This window comes from Macaca fascicularis, chromosome 12 (assembly GCF_037993035.2).
Source record: "Macaca fascicularis isolate 582-1 chromosome 12, T2T-MFA8v1.1".
NCBI lineage: Eukaryota > Metazoa > Chordata > Mammalia > Primates > Cercopithecidae > Macaca > Macaca fascicularis.
Window position 1 is genome coordinate 83548808 of NC_088386.1, and position 11368 is coordinate 83560175.

General features: G+C 40.9%; 1 pseudogene; it reads right to left on the reverse strand.

Annotated features, from left to right (window-relative positions):
- Positions 1-1028: 1028 nt before the first annotated feature.
- On the reverse strand, positions 1029-1162 carry LOC123568211 (U2 spliceosomal RNA; annotated as a pseudogene).
- Positions 1163-11368: the final 10206 nt, after the last annotated feature.

Below are 11368 nucleotides of genomic sequence, written 5' to 3' on the forward strand. Positions count from 1 at the left end.
TTTGATTGTTTGATTATTTATTCCACTTACTTGTCTCTGTTTTGGTTGGAGACTGGAACCCCTGCAAGAAGGCTATTATTATTCTGGATAATTATAGTTATAAAGATAAGAAAGAATGATATATTTTAGAAAATAATCACATTAAAAAACACACTCAATAGCCTTAATATATGTGAAAACATATATTATATATGTGTAACTGTGTTGAAAACAGAGTAGACACAGTTGAATGTAGTAAACTAGAAGACTGAGAAAGGAAAATAACATCCAGAATAACAGTACCCACCTTGCAGGGGTTCCAGGCTGTGTATGCATATATACATGTTGTCATACATATAAAGAGAGTGTATGTATGTGTGTGTGCGTGTGTGTGTATATATTTATATTTATATATTTTATATATTTAAATTAAATATTAAATAAAATATATAGTATATATTCATATTTTTATATACACACATATACATTATATATAATTTATACATATTATATATCTCTATATAAATATATATACACACACACATGCACACACACATAATCCTACATACACTTTTTAAATTCATTTATTTCTGTGGTTTCTGGGAAATTTTTCTTTCTCAGTCTTCTAGCTTACTATCTTCAGTTGTGTCTATTCTGTTTTCAACATAGGTATATATACATAATAACATATGTTTTCACATATATTAAGAATATTGAGGTTTTAAAATTGTATATTTTTCAAAATACATTATTCTTTCTTATCTTTACAACTGTAATTATTATATTAAATTAGTTTATCCCTAATTAACTGTTTTCTAATGATTTAGTTTTGTTAATTTTGTTGCCTATATTTTGAGGTCTGAATTTAACACAAATATCTGGTGACTCTCATCTGTGTTTATATTGCTTGTAGAGGTGTCAGAAAGTGTATTTCCTCAGGCCAAATAAGAATTCTTCTTGCCTTGTGGGGGAAAACCAATCTTAATTTTAGAAGTCTTGCCTTGGGCTTTTCAACCCACAAAAATCTGTGGCTGTGGAGTATGGGGCTGTGTGGAATAAGAGGAGCTTATGATATGGGGGTATTAGCTGTCCTGCTGTCCAGGGCAGTCCCTGTACCAACTCTGAATATCTCTTGGATGCAATCTTTCTACACTTGATCTTAGCCAAAAGGCCGAGAAGTGATAGGATGGAATTTTTCTATGCACAGAATTGAAAGCACAGCTTTCTCCTGGATGTAGTTGGAAAAACCAATATTTTCTTTTCTTTTCTTCATCTTCTTCTTTACTCTTTGCTGAAATGTTGAGTTGACAAGTCTCTAATCTGCTTCTTTTTCTGTTTGAGTATCCAGGATAACCACTGTGATTGGGCACATAATCCAATTCTTTAGGAATTCATGTTTGAGGTTTAATGAAGGACAAAATTTTATGATGCCAATCATTTAGTATAGATGGATGGTGGGAAAGATCTCCTGAAACAAATTTTCTGGGGGCAACCCTTGCACTACATAAATCACTGCTCCATATTTTAATGTTTTTTGTTTTTGTTTTTGAGACAGAGTCTAGCTCTGTGGCCCAGGCTGGAGTGCAGTGGAGCGATCTCAGCTCACTGCAACCTCCACCTCCCGGGTTCAAATGATTCTTCTGCCTCAGCCTTCTGAGTAGCTGGGACTACAGGCATGTGCCACCACACTCAGCTAACTGTTTTGTATTTTTAGTAGAGACAGGGTTTCACCATATTGGCCAGGCTGGTCTTGAATTCCTGACCTCGTGATCCTCCCCAGCCTCCCAAAGTCCTGGGATTACAGGTGTGAGCTACCACACACGGCCCTTCACTTGGTTTTGTCAAATTTTTTTCCAATCTAACCTTTATGGTGAGAATGCTTTCTCGCCTTTATCCTTTGTCTGTTTTGGGCTAAAGTTTTTCTCTTTTCTGGTCTTTGTGTGAGTGCAATTCTACATTCTGTCCTAAAGATTATAATTCCCAGTCAGTTGGATTCAAATTTCCCCAAAGCAGTAGTTCCTTACACAGCACTTTGGCCTGTCATCTCAAGACCTGACTTCAAAAGATAGGTACTTTTGTTTTTGAAGATCCCCAATCATTAGAAATTATCATAAAAAGAATAGTGATCCTCGGATACTAAAAGACTAGGACAGAGTTCTACTGATAACTTTCATTTTATCTCTCTACCTTTTCATTTAGAAGTATTCTCTTTGATCCTTAACAAGTATAGATGCTTTGAAGGGTCTTGCCTTTTCTACATAGATCAGAGGAAAGCACTTCAACTCTAGAGAAGTTGCAATGAAAGGTTAGCCTTTCTTTCTTTACTTTTTAATGTTATATTTAGAAGAGGCCACCTTTTGTGAGAAAATGTGCAATGAAAATTAAGTAGTATCACAAAATGAAGAATAAAACACTACTCCCTTCTGAGCTCATACATATTTGAAACCAGATGGCTGCCCGAATCCATAATTTCTAGCAATCCATTTACATAAGAATTTATGTGATTTGGAGGCTAATTCCTCTCTTAAGGAAATGGGAAGACCAAAGTCTAAATAACTTATTCTTTGAAAATATTAATTAAACAAAACAAAAGTTAAAGCCTATGATGCAGACATACCTTGTTTTATTGTGCTTCTCTTTATTGTGCATCATAGATACTGCTTTAAAAAATGCCAGTTGGAGGTTTGTGGCAACCTTGCATTAAGCAAATCTATCAGTGCCGTTTTTTTTCCAACAGCATGTGCTCATTCTGAGCCTTAGATTTTGAGACCTTATATTCTCTGTTAGCCAGAAAATTAAGAAGAACCCTACTGCCCTCCTGAGAGATTTCCTCAGTTGGGGCACAAGGGAAACTGTCATCTACATATTATAAAACTTTAACCTGATGATAAAGGCGCTCAGAGAGATCTTTTGACAACACCTGCCCAAACAGGTGGGGGCTGTCTCAGAATCCCTGGGGTAACACCATCCAGGTGAGCTGGGTGGTCTTATTGGAGAGCTCTTCAAATGCAAACAAATACTGGGAGTCAGGGTATAATGGTATGTAGAAAAAGGTATCCTTTAGGTCCAGGACTGTGAACCATTTTGTTCCCCCAGGTATTTAAGGTATAGTGAATGGGATCCACTGGATGAATTGGAACCACAGCCTCATTAATGAGGCAGAGGACCTGGACCAGTCTTCATTCCCTGTTGTTTCTGTAATACCCCAATATAGGAGTATTCCAAGGGTTGTTGTGGGGCTTGAGGAGGCCCTGCATCCTCAAGTTATCAATGATAGCTTCTAGCCCTTTCCTAACTTCTGTTTGTAGTGGATATTGTCTCTGGTTAGGGAAGGAGGTAGGATCCTTAAGGTGGATCTGGACCAGTGTGGTGGTTGTGGCTCAGCCAATTTTCCCTTTAGTTGCCCAAACCTCTGGGTTAATATCGGTCTCCACTAGAAAGAGGCAAACAGTCTGTCCTGGAACCATCAGGAAAGTGGTTCCCATACCAGTCACAATACCCCTATCTAGCTGAGGAGCTGGGCTTTCAGGCATGATTTAAAAGGCGGGAGTAAACAAGACATCTCCCCAATTACAACTAAGTGTTTGGAAAAATATCAGTTTAAAGACTTTATGGAGACACCCCTCATGGTCCTGCTAAGAGAGGAGTGGGGGTGGATTTCAGAGGAGAACTGAAAGGCCCACTCTAGTGTCCACAAGGAGGTCCACCTTCCTCCATTCAACTTCCCAAATCACCCAGGGCTCCTGGAGGGTAATGGCAGTCTGAACCACAGGAGCTGTGGAGAGGGGCCCCATGACCCATCAGTCCTGCTGGACCATTTGGAAAACTGGCTGTGGACCTAGTGATCTGCATCTCCAGGGAGAGTCCACCTTCCAGTGGTCCACATCATAAACTGGACACGGTCGAGGTGGCTTCCTCATGTTGCTTGGGTAGTCCTTCCTAACGTGCCATGGCTTGCCATATTTGTAGCAGTTAAGAAGTGCATCACAGGGATTCTGGGGTTTGTGAGTCTGCAAGGTTACCATTAGACCCTCTGCCTTTTTATTGTGTCTCCTCTCTCAGGATTCTTCCCAATCCCCTACTGTAAAAGACCGAGGTGGCCACTTTCAGCACGTTCTCTAAAGTACTATCTGGCACCATGCCCTGTTTCTGCAGCTTCCTACTGATATCAGGGGTTGCTTGAGTAATAAATATATCCTTTAGGATTAGTTGTCCCTTGAATGAATCAGGAGATAGACAGGTATGCTGTACTAGTGCTTCTGTTAGCCTTTCCAGGAAGGCAGTGGAATTTTAATCTAATCCATGGTCTATCAAAGACTGTTTGGAGTAATTGGGAGGCTTAGTTCTAGTGCTTCAAAAGCCCTCCAATATACACACCTGAAAGTGCTTCATTTTTCATTCTCTCATTTCATCATTGGGGTCCCATTTAGAGTCCTCCAATGATACTTCTTTTCTTTCAGTTGGATAAGGCTCATTCTCTTCCCTGGCACTATCTGAGATACGAAGCTCATCCCCAAAATTCTCTGCCACTTGCAGGGCGGCCTGCTTTTCAGCAGTAGTCAGGGTTTGATTCAAAAGTAACATAACATCCTTCCAGGACAGTTCAAATACTTGGGTTAAATTCTGGAAAGCCTCTGTATATCTGTCAGAGTCGTCTGCAAACTTGCAAAAGATCCCCCTTGATTTGCCTTAAGTCCTACAGAGAAAACGGAACCTGAACCCTACTGGAGCTATATTCACCAGACCTCTGTTGTAGGGGCAGGAGTGAGACTGGAACCTGCCTAAAGTGAAGATTTCTAGGATGGGACAAGCTTGAGACAGAATCTGGATATGGAAGATGGGGTGGACCAGAAGGGGCAGGACGGGAGGGGTTGACTCCCCCACTGAAGGTACCTCCAGGGTTTGCTTCCCTAGTCCCTTGGGATTGCTCTTTGCAGCCTCTCCTGAGATGGTTGCTAGGACTGAATCAATTCTATAACATTGGCAAAGGTCTGGATTATCCTGCAAGGCAAAGAAAGCCTGCAAGTATGGAACCTCGGACCATTTGCTCTCATGTTTACAGAAAAGGTCCAGCTGCGGGATGGTATTAAAATTAATGCTTCCTTCCCGAGGCCAAGCTTCTCCTTCCTGCAGAACATAATCCGGCCATGCCTTTGAGCAAAGGAATATGATGCACTTTTTCTCCAGAGTCTGAGGGTCAGAGAAGTTCCAGTAATTCAGGATGCACTCAAGAGGAGTAAAGGCTGAAAATGATTGGTTACCAATCTGGAAGAGAGGGGGAAAGGCATCCCTTAGTTCCTCTCTCTTCCAGTGAAAACCCAGAGTTTGTGAGACAGAGAAAAAAAAAGTCCCCCTTTTTCTTCTCTCCTTTTCTTCCCAAGTCCTGGCATCCCCGAGAGGCTCCACTCATGTAGCAGGGAGGCCTAGTGGGAAGGGATATTCTCACTTACCTCTGCTGCCCTATCCTCACACTGTTGGTAACCTGTGGGTTCTTTAGTCCTCGTCTATGCCATGGATGTGAGCAAGTTCTCCACTCATGAAGTGGGAAGATCTAATTGGCAGGGATAGTCATGCTCACCTGCATTGTGCCTTGGTCTTCCACTGTAACTACCTTTGGGTGCCTCAGATCTAGTTTTCTTTTTTAGGGCTTCAAACCAAAGCTTGGAATCAAATTTAGGACAGAAAGGTGCCTCAGGAGGGTGTATGGACCCAGTAAATTAGTCCCAGGTTGCCCTCACAAAATTGCAGTCAGCAACCAGCAGGGCAGCTTCTCCATTGCTTCCCTATCATAAGTAGAATGTTAACGTGAAGCTGTGGAACCAGGTTCTCCTCAAGAAAGGGAGAAAAAGGGAGTCTCAGGGATTGGGTACCTGGCCTAATAAGATGCCTATCAAAAGGGAAAAAAAAATCAATCTTTGCATGGAAAAAAATCCCTGTATTTGCAGGATTATGCTGGCTCCTGCCATGGTGGAAAAAAAACAAAAAACAAAACAAAACAAAAAAACTTAAATTCAGGGGACAGAAGGGTGACTGGGGGAAGTAGCCTCTTGCCCTGTGCTAATAAATTTCTTCCACAGAGGAAAGAAAGCTTTCAATCATTACATCCTTCTTGCTTCTAACAATAGATAGAAACCACACTGTTCTGGATTACACTCTTGATGACTATACTCTCTCTCTGGTTTGCAACAACACCCTTAACATTCTATATTTATAAAAAGATACGAGCCATGACAGCCACAAAAGAAAGATAATGTGACAGGAAAGAATGGAAGTCCTAGCGCTCACATCCTACTGGGCTGTTGGAGGCTGGAGCTGGTCTTGGGGCCTTCAGGCAACACCAAGGTGCGGCCTCAGCTAGATGCCATCAGTTGCCCCAGGATCTTTCTCCAATCTGACGCTGTGGCTAGACATCCATGAAGGGAAACTGGATTGGAACAAAGCCAACATTCCCAACACCTGAGAGTGATGGGGGATTGACAGTGTCCTCTCCAGCAAGCCTGTCCTCCGTGTCTTAAGTCCAGCAGCCACGCCAGTCAGTGTTACCTGACCAACAGAGGCCGGTGTTTTTCTTTCATTCTGGTTATTGTGGAGTTTTGGGACTCTGATAAAAAGGACAGAAAGCAGTAAGTCCACTTTTATTCAGCCTTCTGCAGATCCCAGATGAGGCTCCAGAAATGTCACAGGATCCTTCAGGTGTCACTTTGCCAGCCAGAAACCTTTGTGACTGGTGGCACCTCTGCTTGAGTTTCATTCACACCCACTGGGCTCATTCTACCCATTTGACTCAGCAGGCTGTGCTTGGTTCATGCTACTGACTTGGATCCTATGCCTGCCAAGGACAAGCCAGGCATGGAGTGATGAAGGGTGTGTGAGCAAGTGAGAGTGTGGTCCAGCCACTGTGCTCAGCCAAGTGAACTGGCTGCTGTGGTGGGGTGGACAGCTCCAGGTGCCATCACAGGCGCCGGCTCCATGCGAGGCTGTGGCTGAACCAGGCATACCATACACAGCTTCCACTGCAGGTGCTGGAGTCTGGATGAGGAGCATGACGTTACCTGAAAACTCAGAGGTGTCAGCAACTGCAGAGATCCAAGGGGTGGGGGTTGCATGCTACAACTCTCTCGATCCTGTTGCCAGCAGCTCAGCAAGTGGGGGTGGGGTGGCATGTTTCAGCTCATTCAGTCCTACCACCTTGCTCTGGCTTACAGCTCCCAGGCTGGTCTGGCTCCACTGCCACTTCCCATCACATGGGGCAGCCACTCAATGCCAGTGGAGGGCAGGAGGGCTATTGTGTTACAGCTCTGGCTCAGGAAATCCTGAGGTCTAGGCCCTCAGAAGGGTTGCTACTCTTCACTCCTGCCATCTGGCAAACAGGAGCATGTCACAGTTCACAGCTTGGTGAGCCAGCCAAAAATATGTTACAGCCCTCTCTGTGCCTGCTGCTCAGTGGGCCCTGACTTCTTGTCCCATATCTGGGAAGAATGAGGTTACATGGACAACTGGAGAGTGAGCAAGATGGGGAAGAGTTTTATTGAGCTGCAAAACAGCTCTCAGTAGGGAGGAGACCCCAAGTGGGTGGTTGCTACCTGCAGGTGCGGAGTCCTGATGTGTAGTTGAGTCCCGGGTGTTTATGGACTCAGAATGAAGGAAGTGCATCCTGATTGATCAATGGGCAGTCCTGGAAAAAGCACCATTTAATTGGCTGAAAGGCAAAAATCTCACTCTGCGTGGTGGATTCCACCTGGAACAGACAGCTTGGTTTGCAGGCTTCAGGTTCTTGGCTTGAAGGTTCAGTTTCACCAGGGACCCGCCCCAATCTACCTAGGAATTTGTCTGCCTCCTGCCACTATCATATGTGTATGTATACCCACATGCACATATGCACCCACATTTCACCTCAGAACTAAATTAAAAGTTTATAACATATGGCGCTTGTAAATATAATATAATTTAAACTAAAAAATGAAATCACCCTGATCAAAATAATAATAGGTAAGAAATTACCTGAAATTATTTCATCAACTATTTTTAAATATTTGTAGTTATGAGGACATTATGGCCACAGGTACAGTAAATGATTAAGATAACTCTTAATATAAGACCAGGCTGTTTGAATGGCACAGCATATTTTTCTAAAACAGACTTAATTAAACCTGAATGAGTGCCATGTTCTTTAACCTAAACTGAAATTCATTTTTGGAATAATTATCAAGGCGTAACAGCTGGTATGAGAATCTGCTAAGCCACAAAACCACATCTCAACATGACCAATTACTTGTCTTTAGTGTCACTAAGGATCAGGTGTTCAGATTCCCTACTGACTAAAGAGGTGCCTTTAAAATTGTAAACATGTCTGAGGAACATAATTTGATGAACTGAAACTAAAGGAAATGGAAACCCTAACTCGACCAAAATGAAGGGAATAAAATTGTCTTAATAATTCCTTTGAGAAACAGTTGGCCTAAGCACTACAGAAATCCATTCACAATTTCTTGAACTTCCTTGAAAGCCTAATATATAAACTAATGATAAATATCAGATCTTCATTAGCTGATATCTAAATCAGTTAACTACCTACTATATATGAGTAAAAGTAATTGGCATTAATATATTATTCAAAAAGTATTCGTTGAGCCCATTTTATGCTCAGGGCTGAGGGAGACAAAAACAGTACTGCACACAGCACATACCATGGTTTCTGCCCTCAGTCAACTAGAAGTCAAATAAGAAAAGAAAACATTTCTGAAACAGAAAATGCCATTCTTATTTTAAAAAGGCAAACAACACTTATCAACAATTAAAGATTCAAAGTTGGCAATTAGGCTGCAAAACAGGCAACCTCATATAATCATTTAAAAAACAGCAATATGTTAAAAGAGTTAGAAATAACTCATTATTTTTGACCCAGTAATTCCATTTCTAGGAATTTATTTCAAGGAAATTATCAGATGTGGTTCAAAGATTTATGCTGTAAGAGGTTTCGTATAGTTTTAATAGTTTCGTGTATAATAATTTAAAACTGAAGCATTCCAAATGTCAAAAAATAGGTTGGTTAAATAAATACAGGGCAATATTAAGATGAGATATTATGCAACTATTAAAATTGTGTTTGAATATGAACCTTTTCTCAGTAATCTGGAATAGCCTCCTTCCTTCCCTGCACCCCCAACAAAGACTGCTACTAACTATACAATCATCTTAGAAAACAACTAAAGCTTCTAGAGCATCCATTTCCACTACTGAATTCTTTAAACTTAGCATCAAAAGGGCTTTACTCATATTTTGTACTTCTGATTTATTTTACCAAAATTGATGCTAGTATTCCAGAAAAAAATCAGAAGAGATTTCCTCAATTTCTTCACATCTGCCATGGTAGTTATGGTATTTTGTTTAGGGTGAGGTCTTTACAGGTTATGGCAAGGTTTTTATGTTCCAAAACTTTAATATAATTGCCTACATATTTATCAAGCTAGCTTTAATAATCCATATCACTTTAATCTGCTTATATGTTCTGAGTATAATTTCTTGGGACACTACCAGTGCCATACTGGTATATTGACAACAATTTATATAACATCTGGATATCACAGCTTATGTGATATATATGTAGCTGTGCAAAATGTCCATTAGTCGATATATGCAGCTAGTTGTGTTTTCTATTGCAAGACTTAGATAGGCCTAAATAAATCAGATCCGGCCATGGTCTACCACAATTGAAACAGGAAGGGAATGAATAGGAAGGGCTGTGAGTGTAGTGAACAGGCAGAAGGGATCTATATCACTAGATAAAGGGCCAAGAATCAAAAGTCATTTTTCCTAGCTCTGAGAGGAAGATGGAGAACTCATGTTTACCCATCTTTTAATGGAATATATTCATTAAAAGTAATGTGTTAAAAAACTAAAGTAAAATTTTGTTGGGTACTATCCATATATAGAAGAGGGTGTGTGTGTGTATGTGTGTATGTGTGTGTGTGTGTGTGTGCGCATGGTATAAAGACAGACATAGAGACAGATATAAGAAAATTAGATTTAAATGAACTGTAACACAACCATTTTATTGTTAAAAGCCAGAAGGAAAGAAAGACCTCCACTTATGCACAAGAAACCAACATGGCTGGAAAAACTCATAAGAGAACAATACAGTGGAAACCATGGCAAAGGTTTGTTAGTAAAGCATGAGGAGATTTAAATAATCAATGACTTGTTCTGTGAAAATTACAGTGTTTTTCACAGGTAAGTGTGACATCTGGCAAGTTATGTCTTCTGCAGCTTGCACCTGCCTGCCTGGCATGACTGTCACACCAGCAGTGGCTGATGCCACCAGGCTACCAACTCTGCACTGTTATCAGCAGAAGCAGATGGTCTGAGTGCACCTTTATTTCCTTAGAACTTCCAGAGATTTGGGCCTTGGCAGCCATGTAAAAGAAAATCAAAGAGAATGCTCTCTTATTCTTTGGGGGCCTGATTGAACTTCCTCTGGAGTTTTTGTCTACTTCACAATAGAGGACAGTGTTGTGGGAATGGTTGTGGTTATTGTACTGGGCACAGTAGCCATCGTTCAGGCATTGACTTAGGGAAGCTAACCTGAGACTTCACTAGAGATCATACGGCTACAAGGTGATATCGCTAGTGCTAATGCCAGTGGGGATGGAGTTCCTATTTAATCCAGCAAAATCTGAAGTCTCTAATAATAATCTTGTGAATACATGTATGCTGTCTTGGCATTCTTGGAATATAAAAAGCCATAGAGGACCATTAAAAAAAAGATGGAACAGCCTGCTGAAATCACAAATGAAAATCTGACATTTGTAATCTGGGATGATTGCCTTTATTACACTCTTAGGTATCCTATGCTGGCCACATGCATATTGTGTGCATGGCTATCTTTCCCATTAGACAGTGGTTCCTTGATGGGGGTTACTAAGTTTTATTCACATTTGTACTTCTGGTATATGAACACATTATATTTATTCAATGCTTCTTTCTTCAAAGGATAGATTTTCCATGAGGCCCAGAACTGAAGCGCTTTCAGGAGCCAGGTAGATAATATACATGTATGAAAAGTTCTGTTGTATGAAAAAGTGGAATGGAATGGTGAGAACTAGTGTCAGTTTAGAGAGGATATGCCATATCTATTATTATGTAATAAACCACTCCAAAATTTAATGAAATAAATAACTACTTCAATAAATGATGATTCTGTGGATTGTCAGCCTGTTTTGGGCTCAGCTGGGTGGTTCTTCCATTGGTATGCTCTGAGTTTATGCGTGCAGCTTCAGTTGCCTGGCAGGTAATGGAAGGCTGATTGTTTTGGGATGGCCTCACAAACATGACCAATGTTTGTTCATGATGGATGTTTGCCACTTGAGCAGCCAGACATGTGTGTAAGGCC